General features: G+C 37.3%; 1 long non-coding RNA gene across 5 annotated transcripts in view; it reads right to left on the bottom strand.

The window, feature by feature from the left end:
* Window positions 1-17,955, bottom strand: part of LOC308067969 — a 78,468-nt gene that overhangs the window by 23,082 nt on the left and 37,431 nt on the right. For 3 of the 5 annotated variants that reach the window (XR_013929802.1, XR_013929803.1, XR_013929804.1), the window contains one exon: window positions 1-17,955. This exon is cut by the window's left edge. This is a non-coding gene — a long non-coding RNA (uncharacterized lncRNA). The other 2 variants (XR_013929805.1, XR_013929806.1) reach the window with 2 other exon arrangements.

Genomic DNA, 17,955 nt, shown 5'->3' with positions numbered 1-17,955 from the left:
CGAATGTGCATTGGGTCAGTAGCTCTACAGTAACTGCGCCCTCACTGCTACCCTGGTGTAATGCTGCCAGATATTTGCTGAAAAATAAGTGGACAGATGCTTGTGACACTTGCGATGCAAGTTCTCCCCCTAGCTTACCTCATGGAAATGTGTCAAGTGTAAATAAAACAATAGAAGGAGGAAATTTCCCCCTGAATTCTGCTGCAGAGATGCTACACAGCCTGCATTTGTCCAAGGTTTCTCATTATGCAAGTCAGTATGTTAGTTCGGGCAAGTAGAAAGGCCACCAGACTCATGGAAAGCTGAGGTACTGGATGGACTTTGATCAACCTGTGAGTCCTTTTACCTCAATGACTAGCCTGTAATCTTTGTAATTTATCTTTGATAGACATTTAGTGGTAAGTGGAGTTGAATATAAAGCCATTTCTGTGCCAGCACAAGAAAAAATACCAAATAGACATGAAAGGATGGAAAAGTTTGAGTAAGATTTTAGAAAGCCAATGTAAAGAAACCAAAATAGATGTATTACATGTAGTCTATTACAAGCTTTGTGGTACTTCCCTATTTTTTCACTTCTTTTCTCTCCAGCCACCTGCCTCTCTTTTAAACAGACTATCTCTTAGAACATTCTCTATTTTCTTTTTCCATATTCACCTTTTTCTCCTCAGTACCTAATTGGTTCAAAAATCAAAAGCTTTTCTAAAGATGGATGAACTTGTAACTGAAAGATGTCTCAAAAAAAGAACACTTCCCTCATAAACAAATTTCTCTCTTGACTGTCTTCATCACAAACCAAAATTATAACCAGAAACTTTGCAAGTCTTTGGCAGTGTTCAAGTCAAATGCTGAAATTTAGGCCAACTTCAGGTTCAATTCTGTGCTCGAAAACCATCTTAACTGAATGCAAATACAATTGCAATGACTACTTTCTCCTCTAACTGCCACTTGCTACTGTTCTCTGGTATCTAAGTCATGCAGTTTGTGAATTAATTGTGCATGTGGGGGTCTCTTTTATTTTTCGGAAGAACAGTAAAACTAACATTTCTCACTTCAAGTCTGCCACTGTTATTGTGTGTACATCTTTCATTCCTTTCTGATCAGATTGGAGCCTTGCTGCAATTTTCTAACTCTGTATCTTCTATTCAGTCTGCAAAATGGTCTCCAGCCACGTACAGAGCAAAATTATTGATCTTTCTGGATTTTTTTTTTAAATAATCTAATTTTAAGTGCTTTAGACACTAATTATACAGCAATGGCAGCCATTGCCTAGCTGGACTGGCTTAAAAGCTTCATGCAAAATGCTGATTTGCAAATTAACTTGCCTTGGCAACCAGGAGAGATGTCAATTTGAAAATAAGTAGCAGTATATCATTTCACCTCAAAAGGCCAGGGTTTGCTGAAAAGTGATACACACAGGCTCATGATGAAGGATTTGTTATGCTATTGACCACTGACATAAGTAAGTAAGAAACTATTATCCTAAGGACAAAAGTAAAAGTAAATTAAAGCTCACTTTCCAGTGTTCTATAAGAAGAAGGACTTGCTATTGATGTAATTTCTGGCTAAAATTACTTAGGCATATGCCAACTGCTATGACAAAAGTGTGGGTCTCCTTACTGGCACTATGGATGGCTACTTGTCAAACCAGTGATAAAATCCAGAAGGTGAAGGTCTTGCTTAAGCTTCTGCTTATGACTAGGGACACCAAAAAACTTGTACACAGACACATGCACAGATCTATACCTGTTAATTCCTTTATAAAGAGCCTGTTTGCAAACATGACCTTTATATTGCAGCTATGGCCTTTTATATGATGTTAGGGTCAGAGATATACTAATTGCTCCATAAAGCTGAGTTCATATTGGTTGGGTTCAAACTGAATGATATGATCACGGCTTGGACGGGACTGTGCAGCTAGTGGCAGACCGCAACACTATTTGCATTACCGAGTATCTCCTCGTTGTGAGGCTACAGTGAAGAGGCTATTTGTTCTGGGAACCCAGCCCAGACAGAGGAAAATGTGAGGAAAAGAGATGAAACTTCTTTTCCTTTATCCGTCTTCAAAGCCTGTCAGCCTCCAGATTCACCCTGAGGTTGCTGTGTGCAAGCCCTGACTCCTATGGGGAAGGGAGGTGGCCAACAGCGAGGTGGTGGAGCTCAGACCAGTCTTGCTTTCCTTGTAGCATTTAGTTCCTATATCTCCTCTCAATTTCTTTCTTCTAGAGCAAAGAAGAAATACTCCAACATGAAAAGCCATCCTTGGCTCTTCGGGATGATTGCTAAGTAATGGCGTGGGCAGTGTGTCCTGCTATGACTGGGAGTCCCCATGGCTATTTGAGCACACGGGTGGCCTGTGGCACAGCTATGCAGGCAACGATGGCAGCGGCTGGTGGGGAGCAAGTGTCAGGGCTTTCCCCTGCAAGCCTGTGAGGGGACAGGAACCCAGCCTTGCCTCGGAGGCTGTCCTTGTTTAATACTCATGCTTTGGATGGGACCACTGACAGCCATGATCATACTTTGAACTGAATATTTTTGGGGAATGAGAAGGGGTGAAATAAGCTTTTTGGGTTTGCTGACAGCCCTGTGGTTTAACAGTGGCCTTGGACATAGAAAGCCCAGGATCAGGTTCCATCCCCCGCTAACAGAGTAATCACAGATAAAAATCAGTGATGAAACTGAGTAAAATGTGATTCAGGCTGAGAAAGGACTTCAGTCTGGATCTTTTAGTGTTTTTGGCTGTGGTGTACAGACATACACTCACATAATGTGGGCATTTTCACCAAAGCGGTTTAAAGAGTTTTTGTTTTCTCCAGGAAAAGAAACAAAAACAAACCACACAAAACTAGGCATGAAGACATGAAGTCATGAAAGTTAACGTAGCATGGAAATATTGTCCTCCAGTCAGCTTTAATTGCTAGTGCAACAATTGATGATTAGAATTCAAAAATTCATATCCCACGTGTATTCTTCAATTTTTGTTTATAATTTGTCCTCCCAGCAGATCCTCCTTGCAGTAAGTTTGTTTATCAGAGTATTCATGGAAAGTAGAGCCCAAAGGGGATGTAAATCCAAAGTGAATTTGTTTAAATATTTAAATCAACATTTGTGTGATGTATTATTCCAGCTCCAGTCAGCATTGTGGACTAGAGTGGGATGGAAAATAATTTTCATAAGAAATTCTTAAAGATGGAAATTAATTACAATGCAAATGTCTAAACTGTGCTATTACATAGTATTTACATCATTAAAAGAAATTGGTTAAAATTCAGTGCTTAAGTGACAAAAATTTGAGCATAAAGAAAAACTTGAAACATACCTCTAGGCTTTTAAATTTTTTTTTAATTAAAAAAAAAAAAAGTTTTGACTCCAGTTCAGCTAGTTCTATTCTTTTCTTTGTCAGAAGCATGCTACATTAACTTGAACATTTTCCAAAGATATTGAAACATGATAATAATCTAATACAGTGAAACTTTTATTTTATACACTGTGTAAATGCAGTATATTCAAGTTTGTTCATCCAGCAAGAAAAGGATATGCGCTCTTGTAAGTGGACTAGTGCTGTTGCTCAGTATTGCAATGTTGTCTATTGGTTTCAGAAAGGAAAGGAAACATTTAAAACTGTATTGAAAAGTCTTTCAGGAGGGTGGGCAATTTTGGGAGTGTGACTGTAAAACTCCGTGTTTGCCCAGAATGTAATTCTGTTGTCAGCTGCACACTTTGTCGCTAGGAATTAGTTTTAGCTATGTTTGCTGCTTACCTGCTGCAAATGCAGCAGAGATCAAAGTTATCTATGCCTACTGCAGTTATTTCAATTCTTTTCTTATTAAATTTGTATTTCAAATGACTGGCACTATAGATCACAATCCTAGTGAACTCTTAGACTTTTGCTTAAATTCATGTAGATTGAGAGTGATCCTAAAATCAGCAAGACATTCTCATTATGTAAAGTTAAGTATATGTTCAAGTGTTTGCAATATTAGGGCTAATCCATAAAATTGAGAAGAAAATACAATATACAAGATGTACAACATTTCTATAGGAACCTATAACTGTATGAACTTAAACTGAATGGGTAGTTTATACATTAATTATGTATGTGTATGTATGCATACATAAATGTATTAACATGTTGAACTCACATACTCAGATTTTTAATTTGGCATCATCAGTGCTAAATACATGCCAGAATTAATTATATGACTTCTTTTTCTTCCCAAAAAGTGGGTTGCAGTAATACCTGTTGCAGGGAGATGTGATTAACATTGTTTGGGCCCTGTGGCATTATATTTTTTATTTATTTATTTCTGAGAGAATCCCTAATCCCTGCTTAATTTTATGAACTGTCAAAATGATTCTAAATATCTCTCTGGTTTGCATTTTCACCTCAGGACAGGAGTCCAGAGGTACAGATTTGTTGTACAACAGTGGACTTTAGGCAATTTTCATCTTTTAATGCCTGCAGCATCCAAGGTTGAATTTATAATAATCACCAGATTATCTCTAAAGGATCTTTCTGTTATACTTGCAAATAGTTCTGCAGGAAAATGCAAAAGATATAGAAGAAAAATAATTGATTAGATTCAGGAGATCATTTTGTCACATAATCCCAGATGGAAAAGAAAACAAATGCTGATTTATTTCTATTTTTTTTTTTTTAATGACAGTTGAAAGATACTATGGGAAAGATACTTGCTATTATAGTAAAGTCAGATGCTGGCCTCAATCCCCTGGTTAGACCTTAAAATACAGTAAGAAAATGTGCAAAAATAACACTGTAGCTAGAATTTTATTTTAGAACAGAAATGGATTGTTCAAGCAATGTGTACAACCATAACAGCAAAGTAAGTAATGTGCCTGCACTGCTACTGATATGGCAGGTATGTAGGGAAAAAAAAAAAAAAAAAGGTGTGGATATAAATTAACTATAAGTAAGAATCTTATAATTTTAATAGAATATGAATATACTTCCATTATTTTTGGGGGAGCTATGAACAAGCCGGGTGATACTCAAAAGTCAGAAAGGGAAACAGAATCTGACAACAGATTCCACACAGTAATTGTGTGTATGAAAGTCAAGTGATGGCACTCAGTAACATTTAATAAATGTTGATAAAAAATTTACATTTGTTATTGATGTCGTAAGTGAGACCCAATTCAGGTATAATTTTGGGGCTTTTATAATTATATGAAGTTTGTATTTTAGTAAGAAATTGAACCTCATTTCTTTCTCAGAGCAGGGATGGTATTCTGATTTTACTCATATTGTTACAAATTCATTTGTATTCCTCTAATGGCATCAATAGAAATTTACACCAAAATAACTGGTCAAATTGGGGAAGATAGACTGACAGAAACTGTAGGATGTGCCACTGAATTGAAATATTCCTTCCTTTATGCATAGATTAATCTCACAAAGAATTTTAGGATTTTAAAAAATATTTGGTGAGGCATCATTTGGTCGTCCTGAACAGAGGATGGATGAAGGTCATCCTGCTAGTACAGAAGCTTTAAAACATGTAGAAGTGGGCCAATGGGCAGCCACAAATACTTGTCCTTAAGGGAACCAGGAAAGGATGGCTTCATGGGCACGTCAAGAGGCAAAAAGAATTGATCACAGTTTCTGTGGCTGGACACTCTGCAGGTTGACTGGGGAGTCAGTGTCTGGTGCAGAAGGAAGTTGAGAACTGAATTACATGGATAAAAGATAAGTGTGCTGGAATGACTAAAGAGAAACAGATAAAGATGGGCTTCATATTGTTCCTACATCTAAGGCAGTCAAGCTTCAGTTGGCATAATAGAAAATAATCCAGAGGGATAGTACCTGTCTACTGCACAGAAGAAGCAGCAGTTGTTATTGTAAACTAATATATCATACTGAAGTCACCCTGAATAGCCTGTCTCCTGACACACGGGTCAGGCTACCCAGAAGCAAAGTGGTCTGTCTCCGGTGGAATTGTTCTTGTTGCTTAGAAATGCAGGCTGCCCCATGCATCTTCCTCTGTACTTGAAGAGGAGAGAAAGGCCAACACTTTTTTCTGTGTTCCACCCAAACCAGCATGTAAGAGACCAAAACTTAGGAACCTGGGGAATAATTGAAACAGAGCCAGCAATGGAAGGGTAGAACATGAAATCTTTCTGAAGCGGCGTACATATCTACTCCCATCCTGCTGCTGAGCACAAAATGTCATCAACTGAGGAAATCCTAGCCCTTCTTTGTTGCTGAAGACTGAAATACCATTTTTTCGCTTCTGAGTAGTTAGTGCTGTTAAAATGAAAGTTGAAAAAGAAACCAGGATATTGAAACTGCTTCTACATTTTAATTGTGTCTTTTGAGTGATGCAGACGAAAGCAGGGAAGTTTGGAATTGGGAAGCCAGATGATCAAAACATCATCTATGGCCAGATATATAGAGACATTAGGCAGTCATCAAATATTGATGGTGCGTTGAAGGTGTAAGACTAAGGCAGAGTACTCCATTTGTTTGTTTGGTTTGGCCAATGTGTTAAGTAGAATAACTTATGAGAAACGTCAGAATTCATCCCTTCTACTGCTTTTGTTAACAGGTTAGCACTCAACCAATTCACATATCTAAGGCTTTATGTATTATTAATCAAAAGAGTTAAAAAGTCAATCCAATCTGGTTATATACAGTAGTTCTTGTGGTTTTCAAACCTTTAAATAATTTATGGTGTCATCACTTTCCCAGTGGATGTCAGGCTGGTAGAATGTCTGGAATCAGAATTCCACTGGGAAAAAAAGAAACATAGTCAGAAAAAGTAGTAATATTTTTTTTTTTTTAATAATAATAGCAACTCCAGCCTATTGTATCATCACTATCAGTCTCTAGAGACATCATTTCTCTGAAATAGAAGTTTTTCTTATACAAATCCTTTTGGGATCAAATGATCCTGACAAATCTATACCTACACAGTATTCTAACTGGCTAAGCAGGTGTGTGTGCATGTGTTTGTGTATTGAACACATATATGGATGTGTCTTTATTTAAAAGTAAATAAATAAATCTTGGATCTTTATGCACTTATTTCTATATAAATGTTTTCAGTACACAGTATTTAAATTTGTCTTAACCTTCTGAAATCAATCATAATGCATTATAGGGGTTTTTCCTTTTTTTTTTTTTTTTTTAGAAATTGTAGTCTAACTGTAATTATCACTATGGTGTTAAGATCTGTTTAGCCTTTTTTATTTCAGACACATTTGTTCTGTTTCTTTTGAAGCAGAAAGCCCCCACAGTTGATCATTGTCATCTCAAATGGCTTTTTTTTTTTTGGTAAGTGTGTCTCAAATTCATTCAGCCATTTTTGATTATGTGATATTGCGGAATCTACTTTTGAGCTTTTTAAATCTTTCTAGGTATTCCAGAATGTCATAAAAAAGTGATTTAAAAATAATACATTCAATTTAAAAGCATGTTAAGAAATAATGGCATTATTTTATGTGATAGAATACCAGATTCTGCCTCCAGAAGTAAGGGACTTGACTTCTATTATTGAATAGACTGCTACCATATATTTAACACATAACCTCCTTTCAGAATTAAAAACCTTCTCTCAACCCAGAAAATCATATATTCTTTCTCCATGCAAAACAAGGTCATTGAAGGCCAGGTATATATGACAGGTACTCTGCTAGTTCCCCAATAGATTATAAGTTTTTATACCTCTTTGTTTTGTGCTGTAGATGTGTATGTTGCAATCAGCATCTCTTGCAAGGTCTTTTTTTTTTCTCCCTTGAACCTCTCAATAACAAACCCAGGAAGCATTGGCTCAGAAAATTGTCCTGTGATTTTTTAACACAGGTGATATTCCTTTGAGCTGCCAAGTTTCTATACTCACTTCAGCCAGGTCCACAAGCTCTCCTGCTGCATCCAAAACCTGCTCTCCAACATGTCTGAGAAATTTTGCTTCCTGATCCTTCCTTGCAGCCTGTACAATTGCTGACAGAACTAAGTGAACATCAAGGATGCATTTCTACATGCAGCCAGCCAGCCTAGCAACATCCTGCCTGAGGTTCACAATTCTGCATTTATGTAAATTCAGACTGATCTTAAATGTAAGTAAGGCAAATAAAATTTCTGCAGCTATGAGGTGTTTGTCATGTCATTATGAATTGAGGCTGAGAAAGTTTGGTAGATGAAGGAGGTAGAGATGTCACTTACAGAATCAGGATTTGAGCCCCTTGTTCCTTTAAAAACAGAGACAAAAATAGAAACCTAAAAGATAATATTATAAAGAATTAAAAAAAAAAAAAAGAAAAAGAGTGAAGGATTTAGGTGCATGCATATCATAAAATTCCCTCAGTACCACTAACTCAGCTGTATTGATGACACATAGGGACTCATATTCTGCTTTCAGCAACACTTGTGTAAAGCCAGGGTACTGCAACTTCAGTCACTTTTGTGCAATTGCTCTTGATTTACACTCGTGTAACTGACAGCGTTTGACCCTTAGACTATACATATATCTTAAATTATGCATTTAGCTTCCTGAGCTGCAACTGAACAATAAGGCAGTATATATATCATCTGGTATGTACCATGCATCAGCTTAATGTGGACATTTTAGTTTTGCAATTCTTCTACCCTTGTGCTGCCATTTTCATACTTGAAAAGGATATTAAATACATATATATATATATATATATAAATAAGCACACACATACACACACACACATGCATGCATACACTTTCAAGAAATTTGTGTGATTCTTAGATCATGTATGGCTCCAGAAAGCTGGTAATTTTGTCACCTTTCCTAAGCAGTGTGTGCAAGAACTGGTTGAGAAATGCATGAGTGTTTAAACTGATCTTAACTGTCACTCTCCAGGTGATCAGAACCTATCTTGCTGTTTACAAGGATATTCCTGTCCCACTTCCCTATCTCCAAACAGAGACAAGGTTCCGCACTGAACATGTGAACATGTCTCAACACAGGATTACTGAGACGAGGGGGATGAGGGAAAAAAATAGGGGTGTCCTGGGTCCTGTGTTGGTTTTCGCTGTATTTATGGAGCACGATTCCCCTCTTCATGTGGTGGTGTCTCAGCTGTGGAGCTCTTCTTTTCCCCGGGTAAATCTGGCTGAATATTGCAAAATCCACCTTACCTTGCTGATACTCTGCCTAGCTCTGACTTGTACAATTGTCCTGCAACTGTGTCCACGATTTACTGAAGACAAAAGGTGCTTCCAGAAATAGCTCAAGACATAAATAACAGACCAGCCTAGGCAGCCTGCTTTAACTTCCTCTGAAAACAACTACCCCTGAACAACTCCAAAATGTAGGGCCCCAAGGTACGTATCCTGCCCTACACTCGTGGTTTGTACAGTGGGCACACTGTAGCCACAGTGAAGATGAGGCCAAAAGCAGGGAGGTGGTATGCACCTTTGGAAATTCAGGAATGCCCCTAAGCACTTGCCTCTGTTTTTCTTCAAGTAATATTGAGCACTGCATTACAATAGCACTTAACATTTCCACAGACTCTTCATTCTAAGGCGTCTAAACCTGCAGGACTTGTATCATTTCTGTGGTTCCTGCAGGCTTCCAAAAGGCAGATATACTCTGAAAAAAGATGAAAAGTAGCAGCCATCTTTTAAAATTATATTACTAAAAAATGAGAATAGAAATTAATTTTATTTATAAAGAAAACCAAAGGAAAAAAAGAGAAGAAATTTTAACAGAAAAGCAATAAAGTTTTGGACAGTTCACAAGGTCTAGCACCCTGTGGGCCAAACAATAAGCAATTTGTTGAGGAAGAGAGAATAAAGACATTCTTTCAGGCTGGCTGGCTGGCATGGTGAGCTGCCCATTGTGCTGCTGGCTGTGAGACCTGGGATTAGGGAGCAACTCAGGTTCCCAGGCTTGGCACCAATGGAAACTCAAGTTTATGTATTTAGTCTTTGAACAGAAGAAGAGGTCACAGTTCAGTACCATGTGGGAGCTGATCTACCAAACAGCACTAGTACTGGCTCCAGAGGATGGATGTTCGTCTGCCCATTTGGTCAAAGGTGAAATGCCCTAATAATGCCTCCAGCAAGGTAGAAAAGATGAAAAAGCTTGCAAAGCAAAGCTGGGATGGGGGAGGGACACTCAAGTCATAGATGCCAGTGAAAAAGCAAAGTACAGTCATAATGACAATCTGCTGCCTGAAAGTAGCACAGTGGGTTAGAATCAAACAATGCAAAATACACAAAAATATGTTTAAAAATATTTTTCTGAAGTTACTGGTGTGAAATTTTTTATCAGATCTATTTCCACGTTAAGAAACACAAAAGGCACAGTGTTCCTTTGCTATACTAAAACTCAAAATTTGTCACAAACCCAAGACATTTCAGTTTGCTCTTTAAAAGAAAAAAAGGTGGAACAGCAGGAGCACAGAGTAATAAAATCAATATAGTTACCAATCAAGTATATATTGCAGGATTAAGCACACAGAATGCATTCCACAGCTGTCAGATTTCCCCAAGAGTTAATAGACGGGAACAACAAAGCTACATTATCACCTGTAACGTCCAGGAAATATTATACTCTGATGACCATTAGGGATGCTAACTTAGGAACTGGCATTCTCTGCAGATAGGTGGTTGTTGTAGATTTTCCAAAAGAGGAAATCCACATTCTCTGAAATGATAACTTTTTTTTATAACTCGAAGGATCAAACCTTTTTTGACAGCCTCCAGATAACCGAATTATGTACAGAATATGCAGAATTAATTGTATGGTAGTAGCAGAAATATACATTAATAACACACATTAATAGAAGAATTTTGTTTCTTGCTGATAGTGTTCATGTTTTGATATTTTAATGTAGACGTAGATGAATTTTAATAAAGCATTGACCTGGTTTTACACTTACAATTAAAAATGAAGCTCATTGAGTCATGTACAATAGAACTCTACACTTTGTGCTTTTTTCACTTCCTGTAAGCATTCACAGCATTGAGTTTTTCCAGCATACATGTCTCAGAAGAGATGTTGATGCTTGCATGTGTGAATGTGCAATTTAAAAGAAGCAGAATGAAAGGGACATGCAACAATCTAAAAAAAAACCAAACCCAATGAATAAGTAACCAACAACCAACAGCTGCATCACTCAATTGTTCAAGCTTATTCTGTGTAGAATAAGGAAGAAAAAAGTGAAGTTAAACTAACAGAAAGCCTTATTGCACAATTTTCAGTAATGAATATGTTGAAGAGAAATGCAATCAGTTTATGAGCATCCAGGGGAAAGAAGTATCTAAATCCATCACCCTTGCTCGGGTATGAACCGACTCAGGATAGCAGAATCTGGCCTCAGGTGAATTGTTCATTAAAGACATGAAGTCCAGCTCTACTTTCTTCAGATAAACAGAAAATTTCAAACTTAGGTTTTTCTGATGAACAGTTTTCAGGAGTAGCAATTTAAAAAAATCACCAAAGCACAAGGTTCCATGAGGATTTGAGATTCGCTCCACTCTGATTTTACATTAAGCTCTTTAGTTTGATATTTCTATCTTCTTCCCAGGCAGAGAAAAGAAATAACTTTTTCACAGAATGAGACCATGGTGTGTAATCAGGCTGAATAATTATTATAACATGCATTATGAAAACTCATAATTATTGGTTGGAGATTCCAACACAAGATAGGATGACACTTTGTTTTTTCAGTTTTTCAGCTTCTGTTGATGTCAGCCAAGCCCCATGTCCACCCCAGAAGCAGAAGACAGCACACCATGCAAGGCAGAGGGCCTGCCCTCAGCAGGGCATTCCTGATGTTTCTGGCCAGTGATCTCTGCAAACCACTTGGCCTCAAATTCTTGCTGTGAGTTTTCCAGAGGGTTTCTTAAAGTGGCAGAGTATCTTAAGTCAAATGAATGCTAAGACTTCTTTCTGGTAGGAAAGCTGGAGGAAGGAAGGATGCTTCCTTAGTTTTGGTGGGACATGGAACTCCTGGCATCAGAGGAGACCAACCAAATTCTCCTTGCAAGGAACTGAGGGGCAAATAAACTGAGGAGTCGGTGGCATGGCCAGTGATGAGCAGAGGCGACATGCCTTACCTTTAGAAAACTCCTATCTGATGGTGTTGTGGAGCGTACTGTTGCCTCAAGTCCTGCCTAAATTAAAGTCCTTGTCTTGAAGGTTATTTGGAGCAGACACCACATCCTCCTTTAGGATTTGGCTGTGCCTGACATCAAGGGAAAGAGGGAATACTGCTTCTGCTGTGTCTGAAAATCATTGTAACAGTAATACAAGATAGCAATAATCTACTTTGGGCAGCATAGTTCAGATTAAGTTTGTTAGTGAGGAACCTAAATGTGAGTTTGAAATTCTGTGCAGCCCTCCAAGTCTCCAAATCAGAGAGTATAAATCATCCACTAATAATTTTAGTGGATTTTTTTTTATTTTATTTCAGCATAGATTAACTGTAACTTTATGCATAGAGCTTAGAGAGGAGGTTTCCACCTTCCTTTTCTTGGTCATGTTGTGCCTTTCATTTTTGCTGTAATTCTGCTCCCCTCCAATGTCAGTTCTCATACATTTCCCAGCTTTGCATCTTGATGCACGTCTGTCCTGTGACTTCTGTCACCTGTGTGTGCCTGGCACAGGCCCCACATGCCACCCCTCCCTTTTTCTTTTGCTGTCTCTCTCTCTTTCTCAGACCACAGGGGCCACACGATCACCACTTTCTCAGTGTGGCATTTCCTTCTGCACGTTGCTCTCGCATGTTGTTTATCTCTCAGAAGGATTGTAGCTATAGATAGCATCAGTGGAACTGTATCTGTCTAGGAGCAGATGTCTACCTCTGCCATATCATCTTAATTGCCCTGCTGTGGCTCACCTACCAGAAGCCTTTTTTTTTTTTTTTCTATTCTACCTTTTTTTTTTTTTACTCCTCCCCCTGATTTTTCAAATGATTAGTTGAGAAACAGCAGGACTCAGCTTGTAGGCATAGGACTCACCTGGGCACATTTAAACATGTAAGGAAAAAGAATCCCTTCAGTCCCTAACCAACTGGACAGTACTTTGCATGGTCTTTGAGGTTGCATCTTATGTCTTCATTTTGTAGTGAATTAGGTAAACATTGCTGAAAAAAAAACTAGAGAAGCAGGAAATTATTATAAAAATACCAGTCTAAACCAAGGTGCTACAATCTGGACTAGGAGGATAAGAAAGTAAATAACATGACTATGTATAACAGGGACATACTCTTACCTGTTTCTAGGGTATTGACAATTCTGACTTTGGTTTTGTTTGTTTTGGTTTTTTTTTTGAGAGAAGATTGAATCACATAGCACTTCAGAAGGTTTTTCTACGTAAAAAACCCTTGAAAGACATTAATTTTGTAGTCTTAAATATAAGTGGTCTAAATTCTACTTTCAATCATTCTGGATTTACATTGATCAGCAGTAAAATATGGATTTGTACTAGCTTGGGACTAAACTTTAGCTTACGGGGGGAAAAAAAAGCTGGCAAATGATTTATCTGTGTTTCATCGTAATTACTTCAAGTATTTTGTAGAGGGCTGAAAAAAGTGTTTGTATCAGAAAGTTACACTTGAATTATCTATGTTCTCCACATTAAGAAGGTAGGTTTGAAAGGTATCCAGCCTTCAGTTAGCTCAGACTTATTCTTAAGTTTGCAATAAAATTCACCTGGTTTCTTGAAATGATGCTCTGGATATGGTTTATGGTAGACCTGATTTATCTTCATCCAAGAAATGTTTGGTCCTTTTGATGAAGTAACACAAGCATAGCCTTTATAACAGGGATATATATATACACTAATATACACATTTACTGTCAGTGATGAATTAAAATTAAAATTAATCAGACATTACCATGCTAGTATATGAAAAATACTACAATTACTTCAGATCACAGGCAATACAAATCAACAGAAAAATAGCACTCATGTGTTGAGCTAGAATAACTTTTATTTTCAGTACTTATATGCATATAAACTCATAAACCATAATTTTGATTTCTTATTCCTTCTATTTTAATAAGAAGGATCTTCCAACACAGAATGGGAATATCCTGGGCCCAGCATCCTGGGCCCAGCATCAGGAATGAGCCTGTCACATGACAGTTAACTTCTACTGGAGAGGTTTGCAGAAATCTTGGTAAAGTTAATTTAATTTTTTCATTCCTCCCACCTTCCCTATACCCCCATCCCCATGAGTATTATGTTTTGTTTTGCTGCATTTAAGGTCCTTTTGAGTTGTCTCCTGATTGCTGCAGTGCCTTTGGAAAAGTAGAAGGTCTTTGTGCTATATTTCAGGCATAGCAGCAGTTACAGTTTCAAAATAAGTTCAATTCAGTGCAGATTTTCCATTTGGATTTTTCTTTTCTTTATTTTTCTGCTTCAGCTCTTTAGTCCAGATTAAACTTAGCCCAACATTGCCTTTGCAAAGACAGTATCCATCATAATTATTTCCAAGGTGTCAGCAAAACAGTTTGGTTTTTTACAAAAAAAACAGCAACAACAAACTAATACAGTTTTGGGAAGTGAGCTTCAATCTTTCTTGGTATCTCATCAGAGCCGTTAATTAAATTCCATTTGATATTTACCACAGGTCATATTGAACCCTCTTGTCCTCCCCTATACACACAAACACACACACACATACAGACAAACAAAAGAAACCCAAACCCCACAGCTAAGAAAAGAAAGTGAAGTTTTTAAACCTATTTACAATTGTGACAGTTCTGCTTTCAGATTCTTCATTTGATTCGAGGATTCTTGATGGTGAACACACAACAGATAGTAAGCTTTAAGCAATACAGTGTTACTAGCAGGTAAAATTTTGGTATAAATACAAAGGATAGATATTTAGGAATTAAAAATCAACACATAATTTCAAGAAAAAGCCCTAAGAATAAGCCTCAGGAATCCTACTTAGAAATATAGGTAAAATTACAAACTTCAGCTAAGAATGTGGCTTGGACAGATACTTCCTAGAGGCTCCCTAATTCTGGAGATAAATACAGTTCTTTATCTGCCTTTCTCTTTAGCTTCAAAGACGTCTAGACATCTAAGCCTGATTTCAAGCAAGTGTCCCTATATCTGTACCAAGATCCCTTTTATCTGACCACCACAGCAGTACCAGGAGGTACCTACACTTTTGTAAGTTCCTTGAGATCTAAGTTAACATTCTGTTAATGTCCATCATTTACAGATACTGTATTTATTCGAATGCTGGAATTCTAAAAGTTCTAGAAAGTCTAAAAATTATTTCATTTAACTGCACTAAGCATTAACAATTAGAAGTAATTATTGCTGAAAAATGTTGAGAGTAATGTGATCTAGTAACTAAGCCTCCTATTGCCTTGGGAGATAATAGTCTTAGAGCCCTGCCTCGGGTCTATCATTTATCTTATGTGGGGTTTTTCTGGGCAAATAACTAAACTTTCTCTGTGCTTCTATTAGACTTTGGATAGAATGTTAATAGTATAACTTCTTTTTCTTCCCCACCTCTTTTTTTTTTCTTTTTTTTTTTTTTATCTTTGTTGATTAGATTTGAAGTTTTTGAAAGACTGAAGCTAGCTTTTGTTGATAAAAGCAAACTATAGAGTATCTTATAATTTCTAGCTATTCTATAATATAAATGATAAGAATAGTAAATATCTGAATGATTAATTGATGTGAAGAGGAATTTGGAGCTGATCTTAAACCTCAAATGAATCCAAATTGTTTAGATGGCAGTAGTCCAGACATTCAGAGTCATATCTGAATTTCTTTCAAGTATGAAGTGTTTGGGTAGTTCAAGCCCAAAGGACTTAATTATCTTCATGACTAAACTTGTAGTATCTCCATGGAATTGGAAATTCCTCCCTATTTATGCAGGCAAAATAGGGCTACATGTAAGAACAACGTGAATCAGGAGAGTGGGACCAGGCTGCCGTGTGTTCAGTGTCATGTGCCATGACTTAGAGACTGTGAGCTGCAGAAGGAGCACCGTTCAGAGAAGTGCAGGGCTGCCCAGCACTCCTTTCTGGTCATTTCTGCCTCAGCAGCAATCCAAACCAGCTCCATTTAGTCTTTCACTGTTATTTCCAACTCATAAAAGCATTACTGTGATTTGAATTTGGCCAGAAGGTTCCTTCTTCACACTTCTTCCTGATTACTTTTTTTCTTGTTTCTGGTGTGACAATGAATTTTGGCAACTTACAGTGTCAATTGAGCCAATATCAGCATCCCGTATTATTATATTGAATACAGTATCTGGGTCCATTGTTACTATGTGCACATTATAAGCCGATCAGGCATGTGCTTCTGATCATGGTTCATTGTGACAAGGAAGAATTTCAGAAAACGTGTTCTGTGCATCTAAAAGAAGGTGAAAGAAGCTGGGTAGCTGAGGAAGTATTCATGTTGCATAGGTACTATACACTGACTCACTGCTGATGGATACTGACTATCACCTAACACTGAAAGGCAGAAGTGAATGCAAACCTACTAAGAAGTGTCGCTGAGACCTTGCTTTTGTGAGTCTCACTGCTTAGCTGCCTCAGAAAAGAAGACATTGGGGACTTTGAGATCAACCAGCTTTCTCACTCCCAGGGTTTGCATCCCAGACCAAACCCAGCAAATTCCAGTCAGTTGTACTGATTTCTGTAGGTGAAGTCTGTATATTTGAAGATTCTCAGTGGGAGAAAAGTTTAACATAATAACCTTTTCCTTTGACCTATGCCAGAGAGATATTTCTTTTCCTGCTTTTTTTTTTTTCCTTTTTGTTTTCATTTAGACTTGAGTTGCCCGTGTAGCATTTACAATATGCACACACCTTTAATGGACCATCTTTATAATCCTTGCAGACTGTATTTAGAAGAAGAAGAAACTGGGATTATATAGATCTTTGCCTAATTATAGGGACTGGAATTTGAACTATTTACTGGTCCAATTTTAAACCACTTCCATATCTAGAAGACTACTTTTGAAGATGCCCAAACCACCCCATTATCTGTTTGTTCTGTGGGGAGGACCCATTGTTCTCAAGAGAATCAGGCTGGCTCTTTTTATTAGCAAGAAGTTTGTCTCTAGCAATATTTATCACACATTTATGGTAAAAATAATGGAAATAACTTTTTTTCTGCAGAGTTGATAAAATTGTTTTCAGAAGGATGTTCTCTTAAATATTCCATAAGAACATGCTGTTTTTAACAATATTTTAATGGAAACATTTCAGTGATTTAAAATCAAAATAAAACAATTAATTTATTTTCTTTTTCTCTCCCATATTTTTCCTCTCTACACTTGTAATTTATTCTGTATTAACTTTTAAATCATATATATTCAATAGTTCAAGCTGTTCAGTGAAAAACTTTTTGATCCTAGTGAAACAATTCAACAGTATCAAACCAGATTTATTGTTTCACTTTTGTAAATAAATATTTTTAGAACTTCTCCCCTGTTGCTCTGTGAATGTGGAGCTCTATATTTTGTCCTAGATAGATAAGCAGAAAAGGAGAAGTCAGGATTCATTCTACCGTTCCTAGCATGAAAACTGGCAGTTTGCAGGAAAAAAAAAAAGAAGGGGGGGGGGGGAGAGGAACTATCACAGGAGGAAAAAAAACCCCAAACCCTCTCTTACCTTGTCTTAGACACCTCACTTGGCTTTGACGATTCACTGCATTGTCCAGCTCTGCCCCTTCAGTGCTAGTACTTTTCCTTGCTCTTCATGTTTTTCATGGTTATATGCTGCCTTTCTGACTGTCTGTCTGTACATATAGCCTGGTCATAACAGATCTATAAATATTAAGAGTTCTTCAAAGACATTTTGTCCACTAACCAAGACTTTTTGCAAAACAAACCCCTGTCTTTTAAGGTAGGACCTTCTATACAGGAGGTGACATACCTGAGATATAATAAAGTGTTATCTACCCACTGAGTAATGGAGTCGTTGGCCATCAGCATTATACAGGAACATTTATGAATTGTACCAGTAAGAGCATCTCAA

The sequence above is a fragment of the Falco punctatus genome (genome assembly GCF_963210335.1).
Source record: "Falco punctatus genome assembly, chromosome: 7".
NCBI lineage: Eukaryota > Metazoa > Chordata > Aves > Falconiformes > Falconidae > Falco > Falco punctatus.
This window is presented reverse-complemented; position numbering and strand designations above follow the sequence as displayed.